The sequence below is a fragment of the Camellia sinensis genome, chromosome 14 (genome assembly GCF_055761805.1).
Source record: "Camellia sinensis isolate YWXY chromosome 14, ASM5576180v1, whole genome shotgun sequence".
In the NCBI taxonomy this organism is placed as follows: Eukaryota; Viridiplantae; Streptophyta; class Magnoliopsida; order Ericales; family Theaceae; genus Camellia; species Camellia sinensis.
The window spans coordinates 136,923,723-136,935,270 of record NC_138974.1 but is presented as its reverse complement, the minus strand read 5'-3'; the positions used below and the strand labels follow the sequence as shown (position 1 = coordinate 136,935,270).

General features: G+C 34.9%; 1 non-coding gene across 2 annotated transcripts; it reads left to right on the top strand.

Moving 5' to 3' along the window:
• Positions 1 to 237: 237 nt before the first annotated feature.
• Positions 238 to 2,464, top strand: LOC114275220 (uncharacterized). Of its 2 annotated transcripts, none has more exons than XR_014351226.1 (3): positions 238 to 1,181; positions 1,795 to 1,998; positions 2,238 to 2,464. It is a non-coding gene; the product is annotated as an uncharacterized LOC114275220 (transcript). The 2 variants fall into 2 exon arrangements; XR_014351227.1 differs by lacking the exon at positions 238 to 1,181 and adding an exon at positions 1,236 to 1,550.
• The last annotated feature ends 9,084 nt before the right edge of the window (positions 2,465 to 11,548 follow it).

The window sequence follows — 11,548 nt, the reverse complement described above, 5'->3', positions numbered from 1 at the left end:
CACTAAAAATAAAAAAACATGAAAATCAAAAAACTCAATCCAAAAAATTCAAATCAAACACACTAAATAAAATTAAAATAAAAACAAAAATTCCACAGACAATCTATATAATAAGGGAGAAGAGTTTTTGAAAATGTCTAATTTATCTTAGAGATACATTTTGATCCAATGGTCCATATCAACCCTGGGTATATATCAATGACTCAGATCAATGTATTTCCCGCCCAAATACCTCACCCTTCCACCTATCCACGTCTCCTCCCTATTCCCTCTTTATCTCTCTCTCTCTCTGTTCTCACCCACTCTCCTCTCATTCCCTCTTTATCTCTATCTCCCTCTCTGTTCTTCTTCTTTCCTACCCTCCCTCTGCCGCTGCTCTCCAGTCTTTTGCCTCTTGAACTCGGCTGTATCTGTCCCGACGCTGCTCGCAAGGTAAGATTTCTACCTCTCCCTTCTCTCTCTGTTTGTGTTTGCCTCTCCAGTCCTCGAAAACTTATTCTATCTCTCCAGTCCTCTCTGTCGGGCTGTGAACAGGTTATTTTATGGTTTTGTTTTAGGGCTATTTTCTGTTATTTAGGGCTATTTTCCATCGTTTATTTTGGGTTTGTAATCCTCTCTATCAGGTGAACAAGTTATTTTAGGGTTTTCTTTTAGAGCTATTTCTATTGTTTATTCTGGGTTTGTAATCCTAACATTTAGGCTGTGAACATGTTAATTTTTGATTTTGAAATCAAAAATTACGAAGAGGTGTTTTTTAGTAATGTTAGGTAAATTATTGTGTTTTGATTGCATTGAGTATATACGATTACACTATTTTTTGAAATCCATTGATACAGAGAGGGAAATCCATTGAAATCCATTTTTGGAAATCCATTGAAATCCATTAATCTTGGTTTATGCTTATAAGGTGTAAATAATGAGAGGGACTAAGGTGTTTTAGTGTGGAAATCCATTTAATATATGAGGTGGACTAAGGTGTTTAATTATAAGGTGGAAATCCATTTATGCTTATAAGGTGTAAATAATGGGATTAATCTAATGTGTTTGCTCTGTTGTCTGAGGAGGGAATTGCCAAGGTAGAGTAACTGCTGTTACAACACTGTGCTTCTAAGGCCTTGGAACTAGCATTGTCACTTGAAGTAAATGAGGCATCAACAAAAAAAGGAAGCTCGCTGGAACAGGTTGTCACTTCTTTTTATTATTTTTACCAGATTCAGATACAATGTCTCTTTCTGTGAATTAATAAATGATAAACTGAACTGCTTTTTCAAATTCATTATTCATGTTTGACCGTGGCTTTTTGTGTGATAGTTTGAGTTACGTTTTCTTCTTCCTGAAGCAAGGGTGTTGCTTAATTCATTATTCATGTGTGACCCTGCCTTCCTCCACCAACTTTTCTACCATTTTTAACTTGCATTAATCTCTTTTTTGCCAGGTCTAAAATAGTTCTGCACCTGGATTTTGACTTCTTATTGTTTATAAGCTTGGTCGATTGTTGAAGGGATTGTGGTGGGAGGGATGGTACTTTGAAATGTAAATAGAATTTGTTTGTAAGTGTGGATTGTGAAGTACAAAGTTTCACTTTTAAGTATATGATTCATTGAATGTTGGTCATTTGCATGCGCCATATGTTGACAAATGTGATTTTTGATTCATGATTTTAACTAAATATGCAACTGCTCCCTAAACTTCTACTTCAGCCTAATTTTATTTTTTGGTTAGCTATTTCCTAAAATACATCTTTTTTTTGTTGTTGGGAGTGCTTTTTCATTTAGTAGATCCTGAATCGTGCAGGCACTAAAGCAGCTACCTCGAGGAAAGATCGAATTAGCCACAAAATTTGGTATTGCCAAAATTGAACCTACCCAAATTGTGGTGAAAGGCACCCCTGAATATGTTCGCTCCTGTTGCGAGGCGAGCCTGAGGTGCCTTGGTGTGGACTACATTGATCTCTACTATGTACACCGGATTGACACACCAGTACCTATAGAGGAAATCGTATGTGTCTTGGTTCTTCTTTCCGATAAAGTTTACTGGTTTACTGGTTTATTGGTTTATTTTTCTTTTAAAGTTTACTGGTTTACCTATAGAGGAAACCGTACCTAAAGTTTACTGGTTTATTCTTCTTTTAAAAAAACAGGGAGGTATTATTGGAGTTTGAATAATTTTTTTATTAGTATTATTTGTAATTTTTTGTGTATGTGATGTTTGAATGAAATTTTCTTCTTGAATGGCAGATGGGGGAACTTAAGAAGTTGGTGGAAGAGGGTAAAATAAAGTTCATTGGATTATCTGAAGCAAACCCAAACACGATAAGGAGGGCACATGCCCCCTATGGGCCCTACCTTTCTGCTCAACCATATCAGCATTCTTCTGTTGATTACTTGTAAGGACGTTTCTAAGCAATTGGTGTTATGATCCTGCTTGCATGCCTTAAATACATTTCCCATCATTGGTTTGAAAATTTTGCTATTTATTCACTATATATATAAATTCACTATTAAATAAATGATTAAATTCACAATATATATAAATTAAGTTAACAACCTTATTTAAGAGCTCCATTTTGATCATCATACTTAGTGGAAACAACTACACAGGGTAAATGTGGAAAAAAAAATTACAAATTAGTGTTAAAATTTATAAATTTTAATAATAATGATTTTATAGTTTGTTTTTAAGTTACTATGAATTTTAAATTTCTCTTTGATCTACTTCGAATGGGTTTCATTTTGAAATGTGTTTTGATTTCTCAAAGGTTTTATTGTGTTTGAATTTGTGTTTCTAAGATTTGGGTTTGGGTTTGTGATTTTTAATGTGTTGTAATGTTTATTAACTGGGTTATGACTCCCATTCGAAGCTCAACCTTGAACAGCAATGGAATTCAAATAGGAAGAGAGAGACGTAGAGGAAAAAGAGGGACAGAGCTATCTGCTCAAAAAAGAACAAAAACAAAAAGAAGTAGAAGAAGAAAAGAAAAAGTAGCTTTAGTTAAATAATTGCACAGAATTGTTTAAAGAATAATGCTACAGGATTGTTATTGTTTAAATAATTGTGTTTATATTAACAATTTATTTATTTTTATTTAAAATAAAAAAATCTCGAGTAGTTTTGGTTTTTCAGATACTTAACATATATTTGTGAGAAGCCAGATAAATCAGTAGTTTGAAAGTGTTAAAATCTGAAGGTGTTAGAATCTATTACCAGATAAATCAGTAGTCTGAAGGTGTTAAAATCTGAAGGTGTTAGAATCTGAAGGTGTTAAAATCTGGAGTTTAAATTGAGATTTGTTAAAAAAATGGTGAATTTAAATTTGTATGAAAATTAAGTATAAATTGAGTTTATGAGTCATGTTTATATAGAAAATGCTTTTTTGTGTGTGTAGATAAATTTGAACTCAAAATTTAAATTAGGTTTAAATTGGGTTATCTTAAAAAATTGATCACAAAAGTGAATTTTGAGAAAGAGAAGAAATAATGGGAGTGGTGATTTGTTCAAAAAGTGAAAAGAAGAGTTTTTTTATTAATAGAATTTTGACTTCAAATTCTTATAATAAATTGTATTTTTTAATTTTTATTTTAATTTTATTGGGGTGTATTTATGTTTGGTTATTTTTACAAAATTCATTTCAAAGTCAATAAATTTGATAAATTACATTTTAAATCAATACTTTTAAATTTAATTATATTTTAATCTTATAATTAATTTAGACACGGATATACATTTTTAAACCTCCAAACCAACCCTGGGGACTTGCCTGGTTAGAATTTATTACCAGATGAATCAGTAGTTTGAAGGTGTTAAAATCTGAAGGTGTTAGAATCTATTACCAGATAAATCGGTAGTTTGAAGGTGTTAAAATTTGAAGGTGTTAGAATCTATTGATAGAAGTTGAACTTTTTTGAGCACTTTCAAGTTGTTGTAAGCTTTAAAGACTCTGGAAATTAGTTCATCAAAACGAAAACCATGCGGATGGAATGTGATTGGTTGAATGGAAAAAGCAAGCCAATAGAGAGTGAAGTCTAAAATAAATAAAAAAAAATTAAAAAAAAAAAGAAAAATAAAAAGAAAGATCTTTGGGTGACCCATCACCCACTAGGAAGAGGTCAGAAAATTTCACGACTTTTGAGAAATCAAAATATTGTATTTATTATTATTTTTATTTTTAAAATCTTAATTTATTTAGCTTTTATTGTTTGTTGGACAAATTACTAAATTGAAATTTTAAACAACATGATAATTATTTATTTGGTAGTATTATATATATCAATGGGTATAAACAATAGAATAATTATTTGTTTGCCGACAGTGGGAGTATTTCGGTGCTTCTCTGTGAGCTGCATCACCGGAGTTTTAAGTTATTTCGTTGTTACTTTATTTGTGTTTTATAAAACTTATGATACAAGTAAAATTGTTACAATTTTTTAAAAGGAATAGTATTTCTTTATATTTTTTCATTATTTTTGTCAAAAAAATTACAAAATTCATAATAAATTTTAATATAATACGTATTAATTACAACTGTATTTTGATCACAACATTATTTATACCGTGCCTTCAGGCACGGGCATACGCTAGTAGATTAATAAGAGGCAATCCCATTTCAACTACTCCCACAAATTGTTGTACGTACAAACAGATAAGAACTTGGGCAGAAGAACATGGTTAGAGTTGTCATATACTTTTGCCTAGTTTGGCATCTCTAAAAAAATTTAAAAAGTCAAAAAGTCACTATCCTATTTAAGTCACATCATCTTATTTAAGTCACATCACTTCTCTAACATATCACTTCAAATCCAATCCCTACCCAACCCATATTTCATAAAAAGTCAAAAAGTACACTTATTTAGATCATCTCAAACTATCCCTTTGTGTGTCACTATTTAATGGGTTTCTTTTGTCAAAAATTCACAAATTTTAGTTAACATTTATTTTTTAATTTTTTAAAATTATCAGTTAGATTAGGGTAAAAAATAAGCAGAAAAAAAAAAGAAGAAGACACGGTTTGAATGAGAGTATAGAGCTGTTTACAGCAACCCCTTAGATGACCACCGTTTCTTTATAATGTTGTTTTGACTTGTTTATCAGGCTGGTGTCGTACGAGAGAGACAAACAAACACCGCGCGGTCGCAATCATGAGCAGAGTAGATCCAGTCTCCACTGTCTACAGCTATTACGCGTGACTACCCTCTTGTTTTGACTTTGCATTTTTCATTTTTCTTGCTTTTATTAGGGTAGCATGTCTCACCTTCCAATGTTAAGTGTACTTTTATCCCAAATAAATTATTATAAATACATTTTAAAATTCAAATACAAAGACAATGGTAGAAAAAATGTTTCATAATTTGAATTAAACGGTAATAATTGCATGTTTTCTTAATAAATTAAGGCTTCGTTTGGGAAGAAAAAAGTCAGGCTTTTTTGGTTAAAATAGTCACAAAAAATAAAATAGGCTATTTTAGCCACAAAAAACAATATCAAATCTAACTCATAATCATTACAATTCTCTCTCACAAAAAAAGTCAAAAAGTCAAAAAACTAAAAAGTCCTTCCCAAACTGGGCTAAAATAGCTCAGGCTAAAAAATCCAAAAAGCTAAAAAGTCAAAAAATCAACTCACTTCCCAAACGGAGGCTAAATTTTTTATAATGGACAAATAAATATTAAACTCTATTAAAATTTTAATTCGTATAACATTTAATGATCATTTTAGAATTAGTTTTTTTAAGTAATTTTTTAATTTTTTTATAAATAAAAATATATTGTTATATTTGAAAATGACTTTTTTTTTTTTAGTAATTTTTAAATTTTTTAAAATTTGTGGACTTTTTAAACTAAAATTCATGTTGTTAAACGACCCCTCAATCTCATTTTCATCAAAAATTGGTTAGTCATGTGTAATTTTTTTTTTTTACATTAAAATATATATTTTGATTTCTTTATTTTTATATTATGTTTTCATATTATCTGTATTAATTTCAGTCTCATTAGTTAAAAAAATAAATTGTACCTAAATTTGATGTTGTTAGCATTATTGAAATGCTTTTAAATTCTATTTTTTAACTATTACTTTCAATTTTTTTTTTTTTTTTTTTTTTTTTGATCAATGAAAGTTAGTTATTATTTGTTAGTTGTTAAATTAACACCAATAGAAGTATGTCTTCCTACTCTTACCCTCCTAATATAACTTCTCTTTGAAGAGAATTGAACTTATGATCTCCCCTTAAAATTAAGAAATCAATACTTTCATCTAAATGAAATGAAAACAACTTTCATAATATATATATATATATATATATATATATATATATATATATATTCAAACAATATTGCTTATTATTGCATTTGTGAGATCATGAAAATGAGAATACATTTTGGTATATCACACATTAGGATTAAGCCTGCCAGTATCATGTTTTCCATCAAAGTCGAAGGTCTTCCCATCTCGATTAGTATGATAAGGTTCTGTACGAGCACGAAATAATCTTCTTATATAATTTTGTTGATCAAGTTTGTACTCCTCCAAATATCGTCGCTTTACTACTTGAAAACACAAACGTGAGCTAGTTGATGTATGCGTGTCGAAAACCTCTCCGATACCTAAGTCAGCAAATAGACAATAGACACAAAAGCTCTGTGTATTTGAGAGTAAAAATTGTCATACCTGTACACAGGTCTTGTTATGAGCTCTTATAGATTCCAAGTGGCATAATCCTAGTAGGACTCCAACTCTCTTTATAAGAGTCCTCCTATGAATCACACTTCCAAGGATAATGCCTATCCCGGTAACACCCTAGTCACTGCTAACCAAGTGAGATGGTTTTACCTCAGCTAACTTGGTGTGGTTTAATCTGAGCTAGCTTGTCTCTATTGTGCCCTCAACAAAGTAATGTTATAGATAGAGCTCGGCCGAGCTAAATGTAGCTCGGCTTTCGCCCCTAATGATTACTTCGGTTGGCTACAAGGATTTCTTTTGCACAGTTGAGTTGTAGCCTTGGCAACACATCCATCTAGATCAATGTCAGCCCTCCCAAAATTGAGCTACCGAAGTCCTTACTATGGCCCATAACTCGGTTCCTAGCGCGGTCCAATTTATCCATATAAATTACCCTCTCAATTGCCCCTTAATTCCCTCTGGGAAACATGAGTGGGATTAGACCTCTCAAGTCATGGCAAAACATTCGAACCAATTGAGCCAAAATAATCAACCGAGCCGAGCTAAAAGCATTCTATTCCATCGAGCTAAAAAATACTCCTATCATTAGGAAGCTCGGTCTTTAAGGATTACGTTGGTCATACAGCCCGTCATTTCACGTAACTGACATCGTGCCCTTACTAGGACACGTGGCATGTGCCCATTGCCCTTCCGTACCGTGACAGCCGTCTCACATTAACCCAAAAAATTTTGAAAAGTCTCACCGTTTGTGCTTCTATGTCACACAAAACCCACTGTTTCTTCGAACAACAACCCTTACTGTTCATCTTCTAGCTTGCAAACCCTCGTTTTTTTGAGCTTCAAATTCTCAACCTCTAATCTTTCTACGTTTCAAGATTGGGCCTACGCATCTCCTGCTTTCATTATCGCTACTAGTGTTGGTTCTTCAGGTTGGATTCGGATCTCATTCCCAAATTAGTAAGTTCTTCATCCTTGTACCTATTTCTGTACACACATATTCCTATTTATTTCTAAAGAATGGTGTCTTGACACCAAATATGTGTGTTTATATACACCAAAACTTGAACCAATATTGTGAATAATGAAGCCCTAGGTGTAAACCTGAAACACATTAACTTATGAATAAAAACCAATTTAGAACTGTGTTTTTGATCCAAAATCATACTAGAACCGAAGTAAGAACTGGTTTGTGAGTTTAGGCTCACTTTCGACTGGACTAGAAATCCTTCACTTAACAACCCGAGCTACAATGCTGGTCTTGCCCTTTGACCGAATTGAACTTTCCCCGGTTTCCAGAACTTGTTCTGAGAACTGAACCATTTCGCTTCCCAATTGTCTCTTTAGCCGAACAAAGCTTAGTACATGCCTAACTACAGCCAGACTAGACTTAATTTAATTTGTTTATTCAACTCAGTTTTTCACTTGGGCATAACCCCCTTTCTACTTCCACTTTACAGACTTGACTAGGTTGGCCCGGCACACCCTTGAACTTTGCCCCTGGGCGGCTTTGCTCAACCGAGCCAACCAAAGTCACAACAAGGCCGAGCTTGGCCCCGTGAACACTTTACCATAGCAATTTTGTTTTTGAGTTTAAATGGTAAAATACCGATTTCTGGTGGACTTCCCTAGAGCCATGGTCGAATTTCGAAGACAGTACCATATTCCAGATGATGTCCATATTTCTTTAGCCGAGCTAGACACAACACTCTGGGGCAAATCAGGCTTCGTTTCTTTTACCATGGTGTCCATCGTATAGGGGGGCCTTCGGTTCCTTATCCAACCACTGATTTGTGAATTCCTTAGACAGACTAGGCTATGGCCCACCCAATTATCAACCAACACCTATAGGATTATCAACGAGATTGCTGAGCTAAGCCGTCGCCTAGGTCTCAACCTCGGTTTGATCAAGCTGCTCCACTAATACTCACTCGGCCAGAATGACGACGACTGGGTTTATTACCTTAGAGTCAGGAGAGGCCGAGAGAAAATTGTCAAGAGAACATCAGACAAAGACTTGAACGATGATGACTTTCTCTGGGTGTCTGGAAATTTTGAAGACCAAGAAGCCCAAATATCAGGCTATAATATAAACTAGAATAAAGGAACAGTTGGTAAGAGCAATCTGATTTAACTTTCTTTGCTATTTCAACAACCATTGTGCTAACCTGTGTGATTGTCCCTTATGCAAATTTGAACCAGCTTAAATCAAATTACGTCTACGCCAATCAAGACACCCTTCGTGCCGCGTTTCGATACCACTACTGAGATTGGACCAAGCTCCTAAACATGGAGCTGACCTATCGGTATAGCGGTTAGAGAAAAACCAAGGTCACTGATTTTCTTCTTGAATCATTCCCTAAGCCAGATCCCAACTTACCTCAAATCAACCTCATTCCTTTAATCGAAAAACAAGAGATGGCCAAAAAGAGAGTAGTGCAGGCTCTTATCACCGAACAGACCTTCGCTAGACATCAAACTGAACAAGCACCATTAGGTCAACTGCGTGAAACAGTGGTCGCTTTTCCAATCACCAAGGCAACAACGTCCAGGCCAAGCAAGTGTGCGCGCACCTCGTCGATCGAACCACAATATTTGGTGGATGAGGAAGTGACCGCGCTTCCGGATCCTGTTTCATCGAGCCCAGAGCTTGCCTGCTCAGGCCGAACAAGCCGTTCTGCGTGAGCACCCTCGATGTCCTATAAAAATCGAGCTGTATCCACTAAGGATTTAGTGGTGGCTGAGAAGGACCACATGCTCGCGTTTAACCTTTCAAAGAGTGTCTGTTTTCCAACAGACAAACAGACACGGGGCATCATGATCACTTGACCAAGCTCAAAGCTGTTCACTTGTTGACCAAGTCTGTAATGGCCCAAAACGCATGTCACAATTATCCGTAATTAATTATGCGCTAATATGAATTAATTGAGGCCTATCTGTTTGAATTGGAAAAATATCTGTTGGGACTACAACTTCGGGACTGAAATTGACGACCATAATGGGTTCGAAAAACGAAATTGAACACGACTATATGTTACCGGGAATTTTTAGAGCCATTTGGAAAATTTAATTGAGAACTGATTTTCGTCTGATTCGCTAAGCCATGTTTGGCTCAAGTTTTTGGCACAAATATATATATGATGTATAGATAAAGATAAGGACCCTTGTTTGAGTCAACAAAAGTGGAAAATATCTGAGTCTGAGAAAGAGAGAGAGAGGTCGTGAGAAAGGGGGAACCAAAGGAAAGAAGAGGAAAGAAAGGGGAATCAAGCCTAAACTTCTCCAATTAATTAATTAAGGTAAGAATCTCTTTCTAATTTCTTGAAATAAGGTTGATTCACCCATGATCTTATGGTAAGTAAATGGAATGAAGGGGAAATTATGTATAATTGATAGTATTGTGTTGTATTTAACCTAGGATGCATTTTTGAGCATACATGGCATATTATTATGATTCATGTTTATACTTGTCATATTTGGGGAGGAAACTCCATGGACTGAAGAAATGATGCATTTGGGTTTTGTTTAGAAGTTTTGATGTTTAAGTTGAGTTGTTTTCAAGTGCTTGGCCCTTGTTTTCATAAATTTGATGTTGTTTTTGCAAAGGAGGGAGACCCACAGATTAGCAGAAATGGGACTGGTTTTTCACCCAGACCACTTGAGCGGCCTGGGCCACCGCTCGAGCGGCCAAACAGTGTTTTGGCTACTGCAGTTCTACCACTCGTGCGGCCTAGGCCACCGCACGAGCGGCCAAGTCACCGCACGTGCCGCCTGGGCCACCGCACGTGCGGCCAAACAGTGTTTTTTTTCCAATTTTGCTCTTTTGACATTTTCTGACTTTCGGGCCTTCATTTACTTGATTTTCACATGTCATTTGCATCATTTAGCATCTCATAAACATGAAATAAAGTAAAGAAAGAATGGAATGACATTAATTAATTGATTTGATGGCAAAATGTGTTAAGGAATTGTGTTATAATGTTGGTATTTGTAGGTCAAACCTTGAAGACCGCGCAATCGGTTTTGGAAACCCACAGTGAGTAACATTTCTATAAAGATATGTTAATATGAACTATGTTCCAAATGTAATACATTAAGTTATGTTTTTGAAATGTGATTTTGATTCTGTGAACGAATGTCCTATTTGTGAATCTAGTATGGCATCCACGGATAGTCCCAAGTCATGGGGGACGACATGAAAATGCGGGTCCATGACAAATATGTGATACGAGATCTCGTTAGCCACTTCATTGTGGTGATATGTGTTAATCGGTGTCTGGAACTGATTCTCTAGTCGGAAGACGATATGTGTTATATTCTGTGAGATGTACCATTATGTTATGTTCTGATATGAATGATTATGAATGATTTGTTTTACAAATACGTTATATATGGAATTCGTTCACTACCCCTTTACTTTAATGTTATTCACTGGGCTTTAGCTCACTGTTTTTATATATGTATTATAGGTGAGCGTTTTGGGAGTCAAGCCTAGGCGGAGTCTTGAACCAAGCCGCCGTTTTGGAAGCCTGCCAAGTGTTTTGGGTGCCTCCGAGTTGGGGTTAGGCCTGGAAGGCCGTTAGCAAGCTTTGCTTTGTGTTTGTTATTTCGCTATATGTTATGTAATGTAAGTGGGTAAATTAACATTTTTGGCATGTAAATATTTGTTCATATATATGCACAGCTCTTTGGACTTATGGTACTTTGTCTTTGCTTCCGCTAGCCCCGATTATTTACATTTTGTATAGGAAGGCCTGTGGTAATCTTGGATTACTGGCCGATTACGATGCCAAACTTTTAGAGGCAGGTTTGGATCGTGACAAAATCAATGGTGCTTGTAAGTTTTCCTTCCATCTATTCATATCCATATTATCCA